Source organism: Balaenoptera acutorostrata, chromosome 6, assembly GCF_949987535.1.
Source record: "Balaenoptera acutorostrata chromosome 6, mBalAcu1.1, whole genome shotgun sequence".
Classification (NCBI taxonomy): Eukaryota; Metazoa; Chordata; class Mammalia; order Artiodactyla; family Balaenopteridae; genus Balaenoptera; species Balaenoptera acutorostrata.
Window position 1 is genome coordinate 117,183,811 of NC_080069.1, and position 15,863 is coordinate 117,199,673.

The following is a 15,863-nucleotide window of genomic DNA, read 5'->3' on the forward strand; positions in this document are numbered from 1 at the left end:
AGGTGGGGGAGTGGGGGGAAGGGCCACTCTTCCTTCCTCTGAAGCTCCAGGAGGGACTCACAGCGCTGCTTCTTTCTAGACTACAAGCCCCACAGTGCGCCGCGCGGATGACGTAGTCAAAGGGGGCGGGCAGGACTGCCGGGAAGCCTATAAGACGCAGCGGAAGCAGCCCGAGGTGGAGTCTTCCGGGTCCTATTGGTGAATCTGGTTAGGAGTGGGACAAGGCCCTGGTGATTGGCGGCCGCAGGGCTAGCGAAGCTGCTGTGAGAACAGGGCGGGCGGGGTCCGGCCAAGGGCTGCACCCCAGACTCAGGGGCCGGACTTGAAACTGATTCCACCGGGAACCAGATGTTGGGTTTTCTGGAAAACAGGCTAGAAAGATGCGTCTTTTAAGAACCGCTGCCATTCTGCGGGCTGCTCATTCATTAACTCATTCATTCAGCAAACTTAATTGATTACCTGTGTACCAGGCACTTGTGCAAACATCCCAAATGCGTTTTCCCTTTTAGTCTTCACAAAAAAACAGGTAACTACTGCAGACTCCATCTTAAAGATGAGGAAGCTGAGGTCCAGAAGAGTTAAGAGACTTGTTCAGGTCGCACAGCTTGTAAGTGACAGAGCAGGGATTTGAACCTACATCTGTCTAGCGCCAGTGCCCATCTCCTAATCTCAGTGTGCTCAGCGGTGCCATCAGGAGCAAAGTGTTTGTGGGATGTCGATGTCCACAGGGTGTCTTGGTATTGTCGGGTGAAGATTATAGCAGGACCGGACTGGACACCAATAAAGTTGACCAAGTACAAAGTTGGGCCTTGTGCGAGGTCCCTTGGTCATACAAGGCCTACTCTCACCAGAAAAGGCTTTTGGTATCTATGAAAGAACCTACTGAGCATCTGTGTGCTGTGCTGGGTCCTGTGCTAAGCACTGGGTATGCAAAGGAAGCATCTCCTTCCAGATTAAGCGAGGCTTATGGAAGTGCCATTACCTAGGGCAATCCAAGGAGATTTCTCAGTGGAGAGACTACTTGAAGTGTGGGAACTTTACCAGGCAGAGGTGAAGGAGGCCTCCCCAGACAGAGGAGACTGTCTGTGCAAAGGCCAGCAGCGTTAAACCACTCTGGATTTGAGGGGAACCACAAACAGTCTGGTCCAGCTGGAGCTTCTTGGGGAGCGGTGAGCCTGGGATGGCAGACAGAAGCCAAGTCACTGGGGAATGGGAGGGCTTAACCTGCCTGCTAGGAAGTTTGGTCTTAACTCTCTCAGCCAGAGCACAGCATGATCAGATTTGCATACTGGAAAGATAACTGGTGTCAGTGGGCAGCTAGATTGCAGGAGGATAAGGCTGGTGGCAGGGAGACCTATCAGAGTGGCCAGATAGGAGATATTAAGTGTTCTGATGGGTGGCAGGAACAATGGGATTGAGTTAAGAAATATTTAGGAGGAAGGTTAGAGTGGACCTGGTAAATGCGTGGGTGGTGGGGTGAAGAATAGGACAGAGATCATTAGATACTGCCGTGGGGGCTGAAGAGGGGTACATTTACATCTTTGGAGGAAGGAAGTTCTTAGAAAAGTCTTCTTAGGGAGAGTAATGTGAAGTGGATCTTGAAAAAGGAGGAGAACGTTCCTTCCTTCTTTTCTTTTTCTTGAGTAGATTTTAATTGGCAGAGGTGGGGAGGAGGGTATTCTGGATGGCCGGATCCTGGTTTGCCGCTTGTCTGGTGAAGTAGGAGGAAGTTTGGAAGGTCAAATTGGGGGACATATTGTGAAAGGTGTTGTACTTAATGCCAGGACATTGGGAGTCTGAGTGGCTTTTGAGACAGACAAGTGATGGTTTGAGCTCTGAGTTTTAAGAGTTAATTTCACTGATATGTACAGTGAGGAGGCCAGGAAGCCAATTAAGAGATGGATTAGGGAGGGGCTCGTCGGTTGTAAGTAACAGCAACCGAACTCAAAATAGTTTAGGCCAAAAAGGAGAATGTATAGGTTAATGTAACCAAACTACGGGAAGGGACAGATCTCGCTCGCTTCAGGGAGTGACTGGATCCAGGGACTCTAGTGCCAATAATCAGTCCATTCTTCTCTTACGCCCTCAACCTCCACCCCTTAGCCCTGCTTCTCTCTGCCTGTTGACCTCACTGTCTCCTGCCGTCCATGAGTTTTCACCATGCAGCCGTGGGCGTGATCTCAGGCAGCATGGGGTATGTTCTCACAGACTTGCAACTTGAGAGGAAAAATCTTCCCCATCAGTTAGAAGAACCCTGGGGAAGGACTGTAGTTGCCCAGCCTGGGTCACATGTCCATTCCTGGTTCTGTGGGGGAGTGTCTGTTACCAGGGGCAGAGGAGGTAGTTCTGCTTGCCCTGGCAAACAGAGCAGGGGTGGTCAGGAGGTAGGAGAACAGAATTCAAAGGGGTCAGAGAAGCCAGTGGAGGAGTTTCAAGAAGGGCAGTGCTCTCTGACCGGTCACAAAAATAACTTAGGAAGTTTGTTCAAAAATATAGATCATGGAACCTATTTAATTAGAATCCTTAGTTGTGGGACCCAGGGATCTGGCTGAAGGTGTCAAATATAACAGAAAGTTTGAAGATCGAAACTAAAATCTTCCATTGAATTTGAGGATTCGGAAGCCATGGGGCTCCTCTGAAAACGCCGTTTCAGTTGGGAAGGGAGGGCAGAAGGCAGATGGCGAGTCTCTCTCCATCCTCACGTCCCCTCATTCATAACCTCCTTTCAGGGCCATGTCCGACCCTACAAGAGGCAAAGTTTCCTCATTAGCTCAACACATTAGGAAAAGACAAAGGAAAGCTATTGGAAAGATGGTTATTTGAGGGGCATTCTGCCTTAAACAGATGTCAGCCAGGAGCAGAAGGAAGAAAGTTTGAAAAGTTTTTAATTCCATCTGAATTATCTGCCCATTCTTTTTTCCCATCAGTCCTTCCTGTGATTAATTACAATATACTACCAATAAGTTGGATTTCTTAAAAAGTATAATTCAGACTTAATTTCCCTCACTCGGCTGAATTAGCAGTGGTTTGCTTTTTGATCTTTTGGAGAAAGTTGCCACATATTTGAAAGAGTTTATCATCAAGGCGTGATACAAATATTAGGCAATTTCGTATTTAGACATTTTAAAATAGCTTCCAAAAGCCTCAAAAGACCTAGTTTGCTCCTGAGTAAAGGAATACTTGATTTTAAAACATAAAGCTGGAGAGAAAGCCTTTGGGTTTACTGTTGGGGAAATTCTATTGTTTCCATGAAGAAACTTCTCTTCCAGTCCCATGGAGGAAAGAGGCTGGACAGCTGACTTGCCCCTTCCTCTTTTCCTCTCTTACCTTTGGGATCTGGTTGCCCACAGAGCTTGTGCGTTAGCTCTTCTCCTGTTTCCACATGGAAAAACACACCTGTGTCTTCTAGAGACAGGTGTGGAGGCCCACCTGCCTCGGTATCCCCTCTTGGAGCTCGATAGTCATGAGACAATGATTCCTCGGCAACCATTCAGGCGAGTAGCTGCCTCTCTGCAGACCAGACTCTCCCGCAAGTGGGCTGCTCCAGGTCTAAACTTGGGGGAAGTAGTAGGAAGTCTATGTGGCTGTCGGGCTCAGCCACATTTGCCAATGAAACTCTGACAGTGAGGAAACTGATGTTTTGATTTCCATTTGCCTGACTCCTGTCTCTAATTCTCAACCGATTCCAAACACAGAGAAGAGAGCAGCTTGATTTATTAAAAAGCTCCCAAAGCTCAGATAATTGTGAGACAGGCTAGGATCTGTGTGGGTCTGGTTAGGAGGGGGTTTTGTTTTGTTCTGTTTGTTTTTATTCTCTTGTTCTTCCCTGTCGTAGCAGAGTATGTGGCACATAGAAAGTGCTCACTAAATGCTTGTTGGGTAAGTTAAAGATAATAGAGCAGACATGCCAGTTAGGAGGCTCCTGCAACGATGCAGGTCTGAGCTAAAGCAGAGAACGTGAAAATGGAAAGGGGAGAAGTGGCAAGGGACTAAAAGACATGGTGGAATTCTAGAAATATCCTCACATGCAAAATGGCATATACAAGGTTATGCATTGCAGTTTATTAGTAGTAGCGAAAGGTTGAAAACCATTTACCTAGGAAACTGGTTAAATAAAATACAGTACATCTACTCAGTGGAATAGTATGTAGGTATAAGAAAGAATATGGAGGATCTTTTGGTACTGATTTGGAAAGATCTCCAAGATACATTAAATAGAAAAACAACAAAAACAAGGAGTGGAGTTGTGTATAGTATGCTACCATTTACCAAAGGCAAAAGGGAATATGTATTTCTCTTTCTTTGTAAATGCATACAGCATCTCTGGCAGACACACAATAAACAATAGAGGTTGCTGGTGGGGAGAGGAAATGAGGGGCTGAGGAGGGAGGAGAGGACAAACTTACCCCTGTATGGCCTTTTGGACTCTTGTGAGTTTTGAAGCAAGTGAGTTTTACCTCTTCAAAGAGTGAAATACAGATACAAATATACAACAATCAAAAGCAACACTGTGTGGAGCCTGTACCGGGGCCTGGAGACTGATTAAGATGTTGGATGTGAGAGAAGACCTGGGCGATGACTCTGAACTTGCACCTCGAGTGACTGGGAAGAAGATGGCAGCCTGCTGACTGAGATGTGAGTGAGGAGTGGGAGTGAGGGTGACTCAGGGCATGTTATGTTTTAGAGGCCCCCGGGGGTGTCCGCAGAACCATGTCCAACAGCTGTAAGTCTGAACTTGCAGTTGGAGAGAAAGATTGAGTTGGAGATTTGGTCTGGGGAGTTGTTAGCATAGAGGTAGTATTTGAAGGCGCCGGAGCAGTGAGGTCCCCAGGGAGGTGAGTGGCCTGAATGGAAGGGAGAGGAATGTGGATCTTCACTGCTCAAGGGTGGCGTAGGGTTCAACACTGAGTTGCTGCTCCGTGTGGTCTAAGTCAGGGAGGAGTACGGCATCACTCTGCCAGGACATCCTGGTCCTTTTCTGGGAACAGAAGCTGCACCACTGAGCTCCACATCCCCTGGAGGAATAATCACTAACAGCAATCATTCTTCCTCAAGGAGGTTATGCCATTACTAAAACTCTATTCCTTTGACTATTCGCGTTGTCTATTCTTTCCAATTTTATAGTCCTCAAGGGCCAGCAACCCATTTTGGTGCTCACCTCATCTCAAAGTACAGTGCAGAACACCATAAGGACACACTATAAATAGTGACTAGAGAGTATGACTCTTTTTAATCATTGCTTTTAGGAGGCAAAAGGAAATAGTTTAGGCTGCCCTGCCCTAAATTCACCTAAGCCAACACTCATTTTTATAAATCGCATTTGGCTTTGAATGCAGGCTGGTTGCTTTCCTGTCATCTTCTATAGTAAGAAGTGTTCTTAGTTAAAATGCTTTTGCCTCCTATACATCTGTGAGTTTGGTTGATCTACTCTTTTGCTTTCTTTGAAGAACGTTCTCCACCTCCCTCAACACTCTCCCTCATCCTTGGTCTCAAAGTCTCATTTTTGTAGACTGTCTCAGGATCAGACTACCTTGGTGAAATAAACATTTTAGAAAATCTTTCACAAATATAGTTTGACCTTAAAAGCACAGAGTAAGCTGCTTTTCTTCCACTACGTGGTCTGAATGTACCTGGAGAAAAACACAACACAGAGAAGCATGAAGTGGATCTAAATTGGTCCAGAAAATTAGAATACAATACAGAGGCCATTTAAAAAGCAGCCAGGGCCTTCCCGCCTCTCCTAGGTTACCTCAAGACAAAATTCAGTCAGTTCCACAAGGATTTATATACTTTTATGCTTAAGACTAAGAATTTTTCACATACTGGTATTGGCTATAAAGGAGATCAAAATATACCACCCCAAAATATGCCACTTTGGCATAAGGATTATTTTGAGCTGAAGGCAATTGAGAAAAAGCAGACACAGGAAGAACTCTCTGCCCTCCCCCGATCTGCCTAAAAGCAGGGCATAAATTTCTCTTTGTAAAAGTGCCCCCTCCCCTCTCTCTACCAAGAGGAGGAGAACAGTCCTTATCACCAGAGACAGAGAAGGCACCAAGATGAGTCTATATAAAGAAACCTTACTAAATAACCCTATCTACCATTGCTTTCCCCCATATATCTACCTTCCCGTGATTTACCACTCCTAGAAGCCCCAAATCCCTTTTCTTTTGTCTTGTGACTTCTCCACAATTTATTGCCCTTTGTTAAAATAGTATATAAGCCTCTGAGTCTAACTGCTACTTTGGGTTTTCTTTTCTGTGCAGGCCTTGTGCATGTAAAGTTAGAAATAAAATTTGTATGCCTCTTCTCCTGTTAATCTGTCTTTTGTCAGCTTAATTCACAGGTACCAGTTACAGAACATAAGAGCGTAAAGGGAAAGTTTTTCCTCCCTAACAGCTACTTCCTAAAGTGAGAGCATTTTAGATTACAGGAGAATCTAGCTTATCTCTAGATTTCCACAAAGAGACTTTTTTTCTTATTTGTGTTGTTCTTCACGTGCACACACCTTCCTAATGATGCACAACCTCTGTTTCTTCAAATAGTAATTGTGCTCAAGACTATTCACCTGCTAAGTGCTTCATATGTATCTTCTCATTAAATGCAACAGCCCTATGAGGATTGTCCCATGGTTATCAGTATTTGTTGAATTAATTCATTAATCAAGCCCCATTTTACAGTTGTAGAACTGAGAGCCCACAAAAGGCTGTTTCTTGCCTAAAATCAGGCCGTGAATTAGTGGTGGGTTAGACAGAGTTGAGTAAATATCAGGCAACACTTATGTACATGTAATTTCTCTATACATATAGATGTTAATTAAGTTTAGGATCAGAGTTGTTTTTTTTTCTGTATGACATTCTAAAGTAACTTTTTATTGTACTATAATTTACAGGCAATAAAATGCAAGAATCTTAAGTTCACAGTTGGATGAGTTTGACACTTGCAGATGATTCACTTTTTAATGTTACAGTGTTGATCCATTGCACTTAATTGTATTGCCTATTTATTGAAAGATGCCAATCTCTAGACATAGGGAATGCCAGCCTCATCATGAGCTAATGGCTGGTGAATGATGTCACAATGTGTTCATTGTGATGGCCCCCACAGCATTTTCTTTGTTTGCTCATATTACTGGCATTGTATTAACCTCTGAAGTGAATTGTTTGAGATTAACCTGATGCAACATTTACTGTATTTTCATGTCTGACTCAAAAACAAATTTCATGAATATGCTGTGTAAAGCAGTTCATTTCCAGCAGCAGCTGACAGTGGACTTGTGAGCACCTGGGGGTGTCTCTCCAGGCCTGATCCTAGAGAAAGTTATGAAGTGGTCCCTGTGTTTGCCCTGCCCCTTCTCTAGGTACCTATCTAGTATGGCTGGCCTCACCCTCCTGTGTCACTCCTGGCCCCCGGTAAAGAAGAAAAACCCTAGAGGACATGGTGGCTCTCCTCAGACATTTGAAGGGCTTTCCTATAGAGGTGATCTTGTTTTATATGGCCCCAAAGAGTTGGCTGGCTTGCTTTCATTCATTCATTCATTCATTCACTCATTATTAAATAAAACCCTACTAAGAGCTAACTCTGTACCAGGTATTATGTTACAAGCTAAGGATTTTGCATTGAACAAAACCAACAGAGAACCTGCCATTGTGAAGCTTATATTTTAGTAGGGGAGGCAGATGTTAATCCAATACCCTCTTTGTAATTTCTAATCTGGGGGTGGAGGTGGGGTCAGGAAGAAGAAGGAATTTGGAGAGCTCATTCCAGGTCCTAAAATGAGAAGATGCTCAGCAAGTTGAAGGAAATGAAGAAGGGCCTTGTAGCTGGAGTGCTGAGACAGGGCGAGCGGGCCAGACAGGACAGCTGGCCGGGGGTGTGGAAGTGATGGTAAGGAAATTAAGAAGAAGTGAAAGGGTGAAGATGTAGGACCAGCTGGTGGAAATTAAAGTGTGATGGATTTCAGTTCAATGTAGAAAAAAACTGTTTGACAGAAAGAATGGAGTGCCCTGGGGCAAACTGTTTCTTTATCACTAATAGTGTGTAAGTAGAGACTTGCTGGCTATATTTCAAGTATCTGGTAGAGAATACACTATCACAGATACCAGATTGGACACCAAATGACCCTTAAGTCTCTGGACCTGGAAGTCCCTGGACATCTCTGGAAGTCTCTTCTACCCTAAGATCCTATGCTGAGGTGGCAGGAAGACTGACCAGGCTATTGTAGGGATCTGGGTATCAAATAGTGAGGACCCGTGAGATGAAGGACTAAGCTGGCTAAATAATGGACATTTCACTGAGGAAATGTCCAACTATGTGGGAATGGAGAATCAGTGGGATAGTGATACAGCAGGAGACTACACAGCACTGTGAGTGATACAGGTATCAATGTGTACAAATCTCAAACACAAATTGTTCAGGGAAGCTAGTTGCAGGGAGATGGTCACAGTATGGTATACATTTGTGTAAAATTTAAGATCACGCTAAACAGTACTGCATATGGTTTATGACTACGTTGTACAAATATGAAAAATAAGCAGGGAGTGCGAACCAAATTATTTAGTGATTGTTTCAAGGGAGAGAGAGATGAAAATGAGATCAAGGAGAGGTACACAGGGGTTTCAACTGTATCTGTAATGTTCATTATATTATTCTTTATTTTTCTGCATCTTGAAGAAATAAGACAAATTAGAGAAGAAATCCAGGTGATTCTGACATATAGCTAGGTTTTGAGAACCAGAGTCAGTGCTTCTCAAAGTTCAGTGTGCATTTGAATCCTCAGGGGATCTTGTTAAAAATGCTGATTCTGTCTCATTAGGTCTGGGATGGGGCCTGAGGGTCTGCATTTCTAATCAGCTCAGGGAAAAGGACCACTCTGAGTAGCGAGGGTCGGAATGACCTTGGTGTTCTCTAGGATTCTCGCTGCCCACAGGACTGTTCGGAAGTGCCCACTCTGTACAGCATGCCTCCCTTCAGGGTCTAGGTACAGTTGGGGGCAGTCTGGGAATCTCAGGAGAGAAGCTTTCAGAACTTGGGAAGGCACACTTTGGAGGGATTTCTCCAAAGAAGTTAAATCTACAGGTGATCCAGGGAGGTACGCAGCAACATATGTTGTCTGCTGATTTTTTTTCCTTAAATACGTTTCTGTTTAACACTTTGTGGTCATGCATGTGCAGGTATCCTGTGGAGCAGTGTTTCCCAAACCAAATTGTACTCTGAGCTAGAAATCCCTTCAGTCTTGACATTATAGGAAAGGAGAAGCCAAGGTCGCTAAAGATTGGGGAGGGAGGGAGCAGATGTGCGGACATAACACCTTGCAGGAATCATTTTCTAGGTAGCAGCTCCCAGGTTTCTGGATGGTGGGTCTTGAACTGAGCAGAGTGACAGGCCTCTCATATCCCAAGATGGCATATGCTACTCAAGAAGGAGACAAAAGAGGCTATTGTACAGTTTACCAAATTTGCTATACACAGGTGGGATGTGCTTGCACAACGTTTTTGTTCCTGTGAAGTCCGATGTCCTTTATATTTTCCCACCGCGCCGTAAGTGCTATGACTGCAGGGAGCACACGTCTCAGGTTTAGCACCTGGCCCAGTACCTGGGACCTCATAGGTGCTCAGGAACTGTTTATGGAATGAGTGAATGAATTTCAACTCAGATACAGGGTTTTTTTAAATTAACCTTTTTATTTTGAGAGCATAATAGATTCATATGCAGTTATAAGAAATAACACAAAGAGATCCCAGGTACCCTTTACCCAGTTTCCCCCAATGGTAACATCTGGCATAACTATAGTAAAGTATCAGTCACAGCCAGGAAATTGTCAGTGATACAATCCATTGGCCTTAGGTTTCCCCAGTGTCACATGCAATCTTATCACGTGTGTAGGTTCATTTCTCCACCACTACAGATAAGACACAGACATGGCTCCATCACCACAGGGTCCCTTATGCTGCCCTTTTATAACCACACCTCCCTCGCTCTATGATTTTGTCATTTCAAGAATGTTGTGTAATAGAATCACACAGTAAGTTATCTTTTATGGTTGGCCTTTTCCACTCTGCACGATTCCCTGGACATTCATCCAAGTTGTTGTATCTGTCAGTAGTGTGTTCCTTTTCCTGGCTGAGGGATATTCCGTGGTGGGCATGCACCACAGTTTGTTTATCCATTCACCCCTCCAAAGATTTCTAGGCTTTTTCTAGCTTGGGGCTATTATGAATAAAGCTGCTATGAACATTTGTGTATAGGTATTTGTGAATATATATTTTCATTTCTCTGGGATAAATGCCCAAGAGTGCAAGTGCTGGGTCATATGGTAACTGCATATTTAATTTTATAAGAAAATGCCAACTGGTTTCCAAAGAGGCTTGGCTTACCTTGTACATTCCCACCCACAGTCTATATATATATATTTTTTTTTTTTAAATAAATTTATTTATTTTATTTATTTTTATTTTTGGCTGTATTGGGTCTTCATTGCTGCGCGCAGGCTTTCTCTAGTTGGGGCAATTGGGGGCTACTCTTCGTTGCTGTGCACGGGCTTCTCATTGCAGTGGCTTCTCTTGTTGCAGAGCACGGGCTCTGGGCGCGCGGGCTTCAGTAGTTGTGGCACGTGGTCTCAGTAGTTGTGGCTCACGGGCTCTAGAGCACAGGCTCAGTAGTTGTGGCACACGGGCTTAGTTGCTCCGTGGCATGTGGGATCTTCCCGGACCAGGGCTCGAACCCATGTTCCCTGCATTGGCAGGCGGATTCTTAACCACTGCACCACCAGGGAAGTCCCCACCCACAGTCTATAAGTGGTCCAGTTGCTCCGTGTCTTCGCCAAAGTTTGGTATGGTTGCTGTTTTTTATTTAGAGATAGAATCCCAAGGGCACTGGTAGAGATCATTATTGAAAGGAGCCTTGCAATGAATTACCACAAGACTTTAGTAATAGCAGAGAACCTGGTAAGTTCCAGGGACACCTGTCTTTGTCCAGAAACTTAGTAGACACATAAATACTGTAGGAGGAATGCATTCTAGAATGTTAGAGAAGTGAGGATTAGAATGAGAAAGATGACTGACTAATGGTGGGAAGTAACATCAAATATACCCAAAGATATGTCAGAATATCTAACGGCAGATGGGGGGTGGAGGAGGGAAAGGGGAAAAGGGGGCAGGAACCCACCTGCGTTCAAGTAGAGCAAAGGCCAGCAGAGGTTATCATTAATTCATGACTCATTAATTCAACAAATATTCATGGAGCAGCCTGCTATGAGCCAGGCATTCTGAGACACATGGGACATAGTCATGACCGAGGTCGGTAAGGTCCCTGACAGTTAGAATAACCAGCATTTATTTGTCAGGTGTTGTGCTAAGCACCTATGATATCTTTTAATCCTCCCACAGAGACAGTTGTTATTTTAAGCCCATGTTACAGTTGAGGAAACAAGCTCAGAGAGGATAAGTAACTTGCCTGGGGCCACAGAGCTAGAGTGCCATGGAGCTGACATTCAAATCCAGGCATGTCTGACCGCCTTATGGTTGGTGGAACTTGCTAAGGGATGGTAAACTTAAGATCCTGGTACAGGAGCACCTGGTACTGTGGCCCCAGAAGCACAGTTGGGGAACAAGATGCTGTCTGGAGCCAGAATCCAGGGGCTCGGATTTCCTGGGACCCTTACACTCTAGAAATCCTCTTGCTTACTTCCTACTTCCTAGTGTCTGAAATCTCTTCAAAAGAGGACAGGATTCTTCCATTTCGTCATTAGAAGTTAACGTATAATTACAGCTCTGCTTTTTTGTGTTACTTATCTTCAGAAGGAGAGACAACTGCTCCCTTATGTGCAATAAGCTATTCTCGTACCTGTTGTTAGGAGGCCCGGGGCTACTTCCAAGCCTAAATCTGTAGTCTGGCACATTTTTCAGCTTCTCTGTCCCTCAAATAGGGGGATCCCGTCCATCTGTCTATTACAAACTGCTTATCAAGGGGGCGGAGGTGTTGTCCTGGCGCTGCTGACATTGAGCTCTGCTGTCCGTAAGCCTGTTGCTTTTCACAAATTCTCTCTGCTGATCCAGGAAGTGTCCCGTTCTTCCATTGGCTTTAACTCTTCCAGCAGGGCCGGAGTTGACTGAGGCCTGGAATAGTGGGGTCTGGCCAGTTGTTAGGGTCAGTCACTAATCTCTGGGCCACTTGAGTAAGGACCTGTATCGCTGAGTTTCAGCTTCCTTTTTTTCCCCTTTTTCAGTTTCCGTAACTTCGACTCTTTGGAGGGGGTCGTCCTGCTTTCCGGGCCCCTGACTTACATAATGGTAATTTTTCTAGCCTCTGTGTGGAGCTGGAAATCTTTGCTCTCATCCCAGGCCTTCTTTAGAGATTTAACATGATGGTCCTCAGCTCTGTTCATACTCGCAAAGCGTGATCCAGCATCCTCTCACGTTAATTTACTAAAACAGAAAGAGTTTCTATTTAGAGCCTAGACCCCAGTACCTGTGAGGAACTTGAACCCTCTGATTCTTTTCTGCACCTGCCTTGTTCTGGTGACATGCTCTTGGGTCCCAAGTATTTTCTAGGTGAGGTCGCACTGCCAACACTTTTAGGGAGGGGATGTCGTGCTGAGCTGTGATGCTGCCCTTAGCCCCGCCCTAGGAGGCTGCTTGGCCCCAGGTCTCCCTTTCCACCACAGGGGGAAAAAAGGCATCTTACATTTGGTAGTATATATAAGTCCATGCCACTCTCTCACTTTGTCCCAGCTTACCCTTCCCCCTCCCCGTGTCCTCAAGTCCATTCTCTACGTCTGCGTCTTTATTCCTGTCCTGCCCCTAGGTTCTTCATAACCATTTTTTTTTGGATAGGGAGGAGATATGGGGATATATGTATATGTATAGCTGATTCACTTTGTTATAAAGCAGAAACTAACACACCATTGTAAAGCAATTATACTCCAATAAGGATGTTAAAAAAAAAAAAAAGGCATCTTATTTAAAATTCTTTAAAAAGTTGGTAATCATGTATGCTGCACGCCCCTTCCCAGGGCTCTCTCTAACAACCGGAGAAGAATTCATACTAATAAAAAGAGGGATAATAATAGCTAACATTTATTGAGTAGTTTTCATGTAATAGACATCATGCTTAGAATAAATTTTTATCTGCTCTTTTTAGTTTATTCTTTATAACCCTATTAAGTAGGTGATACTATCAACCACATTTTATACATGTGGGAACTAATGCCCAGGGAGGTTAAGAACCCACGTCTGTGACTGAAGCACTTGCCCTTAGGGACTGTATGACATCTCCTCCCATTCATGGAAAACTTGATCAAGGCCTTGTCCTTCCTTATAAAAGTGCCGCAGAATGGCTAACAGGTTTCCCAGGGATTCCAGAGTCATCTGGAAGAGCAGTATTTTTCAAAACATTGTCTGTGAACCCCCTGCATCAGACTTCCCTCCACTGCTTATTAAAATCGCAGTCAGGCTGAATCACAACCTCTGGGAATAGGGCCAGGGAATCTGCATTTTTAGAAAGCTTCCCACTGCCCCCCCCACCGCCGGGGATTCTGATGGACTCTAATAAACACTGCTATTTTCATTGGCATACTAATCACAGCTTATGGGTAGGCCTGAAACCAGCAAAAGGGATTGGTGAGGCTGTAGGGCAGGGGTTGGACAATCTTTCTATAAAGGGCCAGAGAGTAGATAGTTTGGGCTTTGCAGGCCCTACAGGTCTCTGTTGCAACTCCTCGACTCTGCCATTGAAACACAAAAGCAGCCACAGACAGCCTATCACCAAAGGGCGTGGCTGTACCCCAATAAAACTTAGTATTCAAAAACAGGCAGCGAGAGGCCACAGCTTGCTGACCCCGATAGTCATCCTGGCCCACCAGCCCTCTGACAACCCCTTTTTTGTGGGGCTTATTCTTACACTACTTTCTGTTACCTACGGAGAGCTGTACCCATAAAATTAAAATCACCTGTTGTAACAGATAAACCTTGAATCTTAGTGGCTTCAAGCAATAAAAGTTCTTTCTCATCTCACAGTCCAGTGAGGGTGTGCCTACTTAGGATATTCTGTGTGGTCATTTAGGGACCAGGACTCCTTCGTGGTGCGGCTTCACCCCTCTTGGTCCTCACAGCCATCCTCACAGCCAGCGGATGAGGAAAGAGAGCAAGGATTATTCATGGGAAATTTATATGGGCGTCGTCTGGAAGAGGTACCCATCATTTCTACCCACATTTCACTGGCCAGAATTCTTATTGTTTGGGGTCCAGAAACAGTGATTTCTCAAGCCTGTGAGGCCCTTGGTCTCGAGACTCTCTCTAGTCCCTTCTGTCTTTGCTTGAAATCCATCCAGTTTTAGCCCGGGCTCATCTCTTCCTTGAAAAAACCTTGCTAAGGTCAGCCAGTAGGAGCCAGCCCACGGGCTCACTCTGACCTGTCCAGCCACGTTCCTTAGAGCTGCAGGCTCAGAAGGCACAGGTCCACCTCCTCAGTTACTGTAGGTGCAAGTTTTATCACCAGTTTGCTACTCTACAACCTAGATCTCTGTCTCTCCAGCCTCTGAGATGCATTTCCTCCCTGGCTGCTGCCTGCCTGTGAAGCCTGTGCCACATATTTTAGGTTGTTGCCATGGTAGTAACACCCCACTGCAAGATACCGACTTCTGTGCTAGTTCAGGTAGCACAGCGGCTTTCACAGGTAAACCCAAACTCTACGTGATTAACACAACTAAAGGTTTATTTCTTGCTCACAGCATATTCTAATACAGATGTTCTTAAAGGTATGACCTTCCACTTGGTTTTTTCCTTCTTGAAGCTCTGCCTTCCTCTGGGTCCTTATGGCCCTCTCCACCCTGCTGGCCGCAGGGAAGGAGGGCAGGCGCTTCCCATGGGATCCCACAGGCATATCACTTTGGTCTGTATTCTCTTGGCCAGAAATCAGTCATATGTTCACAGTCACTGCAAGAAGGGCTAGGAAATGTAGTGTAGCGACAAGCCCCAGAGGAACAGGAAATAGGTTTTGGTGTGCACGTAGGCATATCTGCCTCTTGGGCCAGGGCTGTCTGGACTGATGGAGTACCGTCCGGGAGCTTATCAGGAAGAAGGTCAACAGGTGGCCTGCCTTGGTGCTCACGGGAGACGTTATCAGGCAGCAGCTAGTGAGATCTGAAAGATGTGCAAATATCTTCACAAACGCAACAAACATTTACTGCATGTCCAGCCTGTGGCCAGCAGTGGGCCAGACTCTGGGGACCTGGAGGAGAACAAAACTCCCCTTGGAGCTCGGGGTGATCCCCCTAAACACAATCCTTGTGCTGCTGGGTGCCAAGGGGCCAGAGAGCCTGGGGACAGAGGAGGGGAGTGGGGCAGGTTTTTTAACATGGCCGGTTTGAGTGCCTCCTGCCGCCCTAGAAATGCATCCTGTGTAGTTCAGCCTGCCAGCCACCATTAGCAAGCGCTGTCTCTGCAGTGTATCGGATGAAATGTAATTAGAGGGGAAAAGGGCAACCGATAGCTCATGTCCTGTTTCTCTCTCTCTTGGTTGTTTTCCTAGGACATTGTTTTCCCTCTTGAGGCTTCTAAGGAGGTGGTTGCTCCAGGATGTAGGGTCGTCACCTTTTTTGTGTGTTTGTTTCTGGCTGTTGGCAAAGTTAGGGAGCTGGCACTGTGTCTTGGACCCCCCTCTGTGGTGCTGAGGGCGGCACAGGGAGGGACCCAGAGCCCGGCCTCCTTGCTCTTTACATGTTGTTGGCCATTTGGGTTAGAAGCCGCTGCTGCTGCGGTTGTGACTGCGTCATGGGCCTGGCTTAACTGATGAGGTGGGCTGAGGTCTGGGCAGACAGCGCTCAGTCAACAGCCCTTGAGCTTCAGCTCTGTGCCCGACCTCTG

At 45.5% G+C, this 15,863-nt stretch overlaps 1 protein-coding gene across 2 annotated transcripts in view; it reads left to right on the forward strand.

Moving 5' to 3' along the window:
- Positions 1–15,863, forward strand: part of GARNL3 (GTPase activating Rap/RanGAP domain like 3) — a 155,203-nt gene that overhangs the window by 26,400 nt on the left and 112,940 nt on the right. The gene's annotated exons all lie outside the window — the stretch shown is intronic.